This window comes from Cetorhinus maximus, chromosome 19 (genome assembly GCF_964194155.1).
Source record: "Cetorhinus maximus chromosome 19, sCetMax3.hap1.1, whole genome shotgun sequence".
NCBI lineage: Eukaryota > Metazoa > Chordata > Chondrichthyes > Lamniformes > Cetorhinidae > Cetorhinus > Cetorhinus maximus.
Genome location: NC_135897.1, coordinates 82,434,176 through 82,441,020, shown reverse-complemented (window position 1 = coordinate 82,441,020; position 6,845 = coordinate 82,434,176).

The window sequence follows — 6,845 nt, the reverse complement described above, 5'->3', positions numbered from 1 at the left end:
TCTAATTAGCAAGTGGTTCTGCATATTTTTTAAAAGTAACTTCAAATCAGGTTACTCACAGAGTTGACACAATGTTTAGAAGTGCTTATTTTTTTTTGGTAAACCTGTTTTCAGCAGAAAGCAATCAAACTTTCCCGCGTTACCGCTCTGAAATATAGTGAAGAATCTTTTTAAGAAAACAATTACATTCTAAAATGCTGACTGATTGGAGGGGATTTGAGGAAACATTTTTTCACCCAGAGGGTGGTTGGAACCTGGAACACACCGCCTGAGGCAGGGAGCCTCACAACATTTAAAAAGTATTTAGCTGAGCACTTGAAACGCCGTAGCACACAGGGCTACGGGCCAAGTGCTGGAAAATGGGATTAGAATGGACAGGTGCTTGATGGGCCGTCACGGACACGGTGGGCCGAAGGGCCTGTTTCTGTGCTGTATGGCTCTATGGGTAGAATCTTCGGCTTGGTGAGTAGGGTGGGGGTGGGGGGGGGGCGGTGCCTGCTGGTCGAGGTGTAAAATGACGCGCGGTGACGTCGGCGTGTGTCCCGACGCCACCGCGCGTCCTTCAGATTTTCAGTTTGGCAGACGCGCAGCCGAACTGTCAAAGGCCCACTAAGGCCATTTAAAAAGCCAATAAAGCAATTAGCTGAGCCGCCCGTCCAACCTTAAGGTCGGCGGGGGGGGCAGGTGAAGAGCCCAGGCGGCCTTCGCATTTTTCATGGAGCCTCATCCACAGGCGGGATGAGGTTTCATGAACGTTTTGAAAGCGTTTGAAAAATTTTTAATAAAATTAATGGACACCTCCCAGCTCATGTGACAGTTTCACATGAGGGGACATGTCCTTAAAATTTTTTTTTTACCTTTATTCAATGTTTATAAGTGAAAGTAATGTCCCTGAGGCACCTCTATTCCTCAGGGAGATTTCTGCGCTCTTTCGCACACATGCCCGAAAGAGCGCAGGCCGCAACTCAGGCAACTCCCCCCCGCCTCCGCCCACACAGGGAGCGCACAGCACTTCCGGGCACGCATCACGCTGGGTGGGCCTTAATTGGCCTGCCCACGTAAAATGGTGGCGGCGAGCTGATCAGCTGCGCGCCTGCCCATGCTGGCCCCCGTGACTCTATGATTGCGTTCGCTCATGGTAGATTTCACGTTCAGCGATATGCAAATGAGTTTGAGGGGAAACTTGCTGGGAAAATACACTTCTCAAAATGGGCGCAAACAGTGATTGTGCCCAATGCGAAACTCTGCCCCTTGATGCCTCCCTTCATCATGTGGTTGGTAGAACGTGTACGGTGGTGACTTATCCTTTTAGATTCACTATCCCTATGAGGGGCTGTCAAACATCTGCTTGACATTTCCATGCCCAAAGCAATTGGCAGCAAAGGCTGCAAGGAAACCAGGTCCATTGAATCCCCCATCTTGTTTTCCTGTGAATTTGTTCACGGACAAAAAATAGCTTGTCCTTTCTTCCTCCAATTGTTTCTGTTTCCTCTCCACTTTCTAATTCTTCCTGCATATTTACTTCTGTCCTGTTTGTCTCCAACTTTTTCCCTCTCTCTCTTTCTGTAAGTCATGCCTTCATAGACTCTCCTCATTCTTCCGTACATCTCCCTGCTCCTTTACAGACAAACCCAGCCCTAACTCTTACTTTTTTTTAACAAGTCCAGGGGAAGCAGTGAGATCAAAGTCAATGCATACCAGGTTAAAAGGGTCAAAGGTAAGCACTGAGGTTGATAGGGGAGGCTTTCTGTGTAAAGAGATGAATTGCAGTTGGGGGATAGGGCAGTGAGAGATTGGGTGGGGAGGGGTGGGGTGACACTAGGAGTAACTGGAGATGAAGTTGGGATTGTTGAGAGGGAGGTTGGGACCGGGAGGTGGGCAAGGTCAGTAAGGATTTGGAGGTTGGGGAGTCAGCAAGTCTGTAATCCGGGGTGACAGTGGGAATGCCCGAGGAGGGTGTGCCTGCGTGACGGGCTTCCCAGGGGGCAGCTGTCCAGGAGGAGGGGATTATGTGGGAGAGGCTGCCCCCGGGGACTTCCCAGGTGGAGAGGCTGACAATGGGAGGGAGCGCGCAGGGGGAGGGGATGGCCAGGGATAGTGGATGCCTGGGTGGAGGGGATGCCCTGGGAGAGGAGATGCCCAGGGGAGGGGATTCCCAGGGCAGAGGATGCCCAAGGTATTATTGTGATGCCAGGAAGGTTGGATACCAAAAGTCATCCTTGAAAGCCCTACTGTGTCGTCTATGTTGATTCCCCAGGACAGGGAGCTCCAGAGGACGATAGTCACGTGAACCACCCGGATTATTAAGTTGATATCAATGGTGCATTGATATCAACTTGCAATTATTTGGTTCATGATGCTGTGTTGATGGTAATTGTATAATAAAACTTGCAGTTGGCCACATGCTTGAAACTTATCCATTTTAGTTTCTATTAATTTTTACTTCAGTTATATTTGACTATAGTGACATTGCTTCAAAGCAATTCATTTTTTGAAACATGATAAAATGCAATATAAATGTATCTTTCTTTCCCTATCCTCTCTCTCCCCTTCCCCCTCCAAGTATCAATGTGAGGTACTATCCTTGGTGCAGATTATTTGGATGCATTGATTATCCAGTGCAATATCTCTCCCTGTATCCTAATACCGTGCATCCCCTGCAACATTACCAAGCTCATCCTTGGCCTATGTTTTGTAGTCAGTGGTGTAAGGGGTTTGATCAGTGCTCGTTTACCCTTACTGTTGGTTCTTGACTTTAAGATTTTATAAAGGACAAACTGAGAGGGACACAGGGTTTCGGCTCAACCACAAACGTATTTATTGACAGGACACCTCCACTGCCCCTAATACAAGAGCTCTAAACTAGTGTAATGACGCCGCACAACACTCCAAACCACAAACTCATTTATAAAACTCCACTGAAAAGTAGAACCACAAACAAAACCTCAATGTTTATGTCCCAAAATTTACTCGGCCCAACTCAAACCCCCTTTCAGGATTTAGTTACTACCCTTAAAGATATCCTTAATGCTCAGCCTCAAAATCCATGGATCTGGCTGATACTTACAACTTCCCACACGATTGGTCGTTCTGTAGGTGAGCTGTAGATCCGTGAATCAGGTTGACTGTTCCTGATCCTCGTTGGTGACTGCAGTGTCAGATCCCACGGCCTTGGCCGTTTTATTACAAACCTTGTTTATAGCATCAAAATACAGTTCCTGGAGCGTATTCTGTTTGGATGGTCGGTGCTTAGCACCCCTTAATCTCTTTAGTCCGGTTCCTGCCTTGGTTAAGACAATCCATTCATTGCGATAAAAGCAAAATACTGCGGATGCTGGAAATCTAGAACAAAAACAAAAATACCTGGAAAAACTCAGCAGGTCTGACAGCATCTGCGGAGAGGAATACAGTTAACGTTTCGAGTCCGAATGACTCTTCACCATTCATTGCGATGCTGTTTCCACGACTGGAACAATGGGCCCCATCCCAGTGTGATGTCTCTGGATCTCAAGTTAATGTGCATGTGCTAAGATCCCTTTCTCCTTAGCTGCTGCCGATGTTTGTTTGTATGATGCCTGTTGTATAGGGCCATTTGCTGAGATGGTTTCCCAGTTTCTTTAATTGGATTGTCTGATTGCACCTTCTTTGTGTATTTAAGATGATAATGTCTTGAGATGATAGTATCTTTACACAGTATTGATTTGGTTTCAGTATCGACATGTTTGAAGATTAACCCCTTGCAGTACAGCCTGCCTCTGTGTTGAGGTTTGGCCTGTTTTGTTTTGCAGTGTTTATGTCCATGAAGCGAGGTCTTTGGGGTTTTTGTATTTAATAAAGTCCAGTTGGAGGGGATTCCGATCCTACAGTAGCAAACAAATAGCACCAAATATTCATTACACTTACACTTGCCTACAAACCTTCTTTAGGCTTTTGCACTGGAACTTGCTGTGATTTTAATCCATTTTGGCTCCAAACCCTCTACAGGGGATCTGGACCTGTGTGAACAGGGCAAGTAACTGTGTATCTCTTTAACCAACCCGACTGAAGTGTTCTTAATGAGGCATCCAGAGTCTGAAGCAGGAAATGTCAGCAAGAACAGTAAATTCACCATCCAAGCAGATACAAAAAGTAAATAAAGGAAGGGAAAGAACAATGGGATTGTGAGAGAGAGATAAAAGACACAGCAAGAAAATAATTATTTTTTAATCTTCAACAGTAATTAAAAACTAGAAGAATGAGGCTCCACACTTATAAAATTAATTTTCTCTCCGAAAGAGGTTGTTTGGCACTAATTAAGACATTAAAAATTACTCACATTGAAATGGACAAGCTTTTTTCTCTGGTGAGTTTAGTGAACATCTGCCAAGCAAGTATAGCAAATTCCAGATATTTAAAAGCTGAATCTCTCTGCGCTTCTGGAGGAAAATGGCAACCTGGACAGTAACTTCCTGATTTGCATATTTAAATATTTGGTCGTGCTATGTTGGTGTCCAATTTACACATATAATGGTGAGTACTAATAGCATGGATTTTGGGTTAGAAATAACGATGAGGCTATTATGTTACTATAATCAATGAAACACCTCAGGATACAGGGTTACATCTGGGGTTGACAAGTGCAATTAAATTTATTACTGGAGGTTTCATCACATGACTTTCCCCCATGTCCAGCCATTAGTTGGCCAACACATCCATCCTTGTGACACACCACTTTCCAATTGGAAAGCAAAAGGACTCATTACACACTTGGATGATGCCTGACTGTCAGCCAAACAGCACTTTTTCCCCCCCATTTACAATATTTTTATATCTGGTAAAAAGAAATGTTCAAAGACAATTGTCATGAAGAGATAGTAATGTCTATAATATTATTGGAAATTATTTTTAAAGTGGAATTGTAGTAGGGTCTGTGTCTATGTGTTTGACTGTGTGTGTCTTAATTGGATTAAAGCCAGCTCGACTGGGTGCTTTGATGAATAGCAGTTTTGAGATGTTAATTAGATAAACAGTAAGAAGGATAGAAGGTAAAGTGTAAACTTGCATTTGTTGAATAAAGCAGTCAAGAATGGGGTTAAAATCTTGCACCTAGCTGGGAATCGCCAAGCAATGTGTTTATTTTACTAATAAAATTAGTGGGATGAAAATGTTATTGTTAGAAGATGTGATGTTAGAAGCTGAATGATACAATGGCAAATTTACATTGAAAGGGGAAGCTAGGTATAAACAGAAAGGAGTTTGTGTGTGTGCAAGTCAGAGGCATTTAAGATCTAACCAGCCTGTAAGCCTCCAACTGTGTCTGCAAAGGAGCCAAATTGCAAGGAAACTCATTTTGAATTCGTAAGGTCAAATGTGTTTTGCCTGGGCCAGGATTTTGCAGTTGGCGTGCGGGAGCAGGCTCGACACGCTGGCACGTAAAATGACACGTGATGACGTCGGGCAGGCGAAAAGGCCAGGAAACCTCATCCACGAGCAGGATGAGGTTTCCTAAAGCTTTTATGAATTAAATAAAAATATTTCCTGAAATACAAAAACATGTCCCATCTCATGTGACACAATCACATGAGGGGACACGTTTCATTAAATTTTTATTACATTCATTTATTTTTTTCAGAAGTGCTTCAATCTCCCTGAGGCACGGAGCTGCCTCAGGGAGATTGAAGCGCTCTTTCGCGAAAGAGGGCTGGACCCGACGCTCCATCCTCCCCCCGCCTGCACAGGCAGCACTCAGCGCTACCACTCGCGTATTATGCTGGGCGGGCCTTAATTGGCCGGCCTGTGTAAAATGGCGGCGCGGAGACGATTGCGACCACCCGCTCCCGCCGAGCCCGCCCGACATGTGAAAAACTCAGCCCCTCATGTCTGTTTAAAGTCTATGGGTTATTGTTGCTTTGGAGAAGATTTGCCTGTGGTTGATAAATTTGAGGATTTGTTTAAAAGTTATTATGGTAGTAATTTGTAGACATGTGTGTGTGTTTAATTTGTTGTTAGATTAATAGATTTTTAATTTAGTTTTATATAAAAAACCTCTTGTGGCTTAGTGGTCTTATTCCTGAATTCAGAGCTGCATCTCAAACATACCAATTGGAAATGTAGGTTATGACACTTGTTCAATTTTGCTTCTCAGATTTAAATGACTCAGCCTTTATCAACTACTGTGCCATAACACAATAAAAAAAATATTTTTTAATGTTACTATTATTTTTCTTCAGGTTTGCACACAGCAGTGTCCTGGAGATTGATCTTAATTCCTGGAGACTCCAGGCCGATTCTGGAGAGTTGGCAACCCTGTTACATCTTGGGTTGTCAACCCTCCAGGATCAACCTTGAGTCTTCAGTATTTTAAGATTAATCTCCTGGTCACTGCTGCAAGTAACTCAATACAAATATCGTTGAGGTGTGAAAAATTGGGGTGATTTCATTTCCATGACGTCCTCTGTAACTGTGACAATGGTGCACTATACATCTTCATCCTTCTCGGCTTTTCTACAACCTTTGACTTGTTTGATTGACCACACCATCCTCCTCCAACATCTTTCCTTCATTCTCTAGCTCGGTAGATTGACTCGATCTGGTTCCATTCTTGTTATATCCAGCAATAGGCAGAGAATCACCCACAATGGCTCCTCCTCTTCCTGCTCCCATACCATTACCCCTGGAATTACCCAAGGATCTATCCTTGACACCCCTCCTATTTTCCATCTAGATATTTCCCCTTGGCAACATTAATCACAGTGGATGGAATTTTCCATGCCGGCTGGAGTTGGGTGTGTTGGGCGACATGAGCAAACACTGTGGCAAGAAGGCGACGTTGTGAAACCAGTTTGCAATTGTCTGCTCTGCATGTT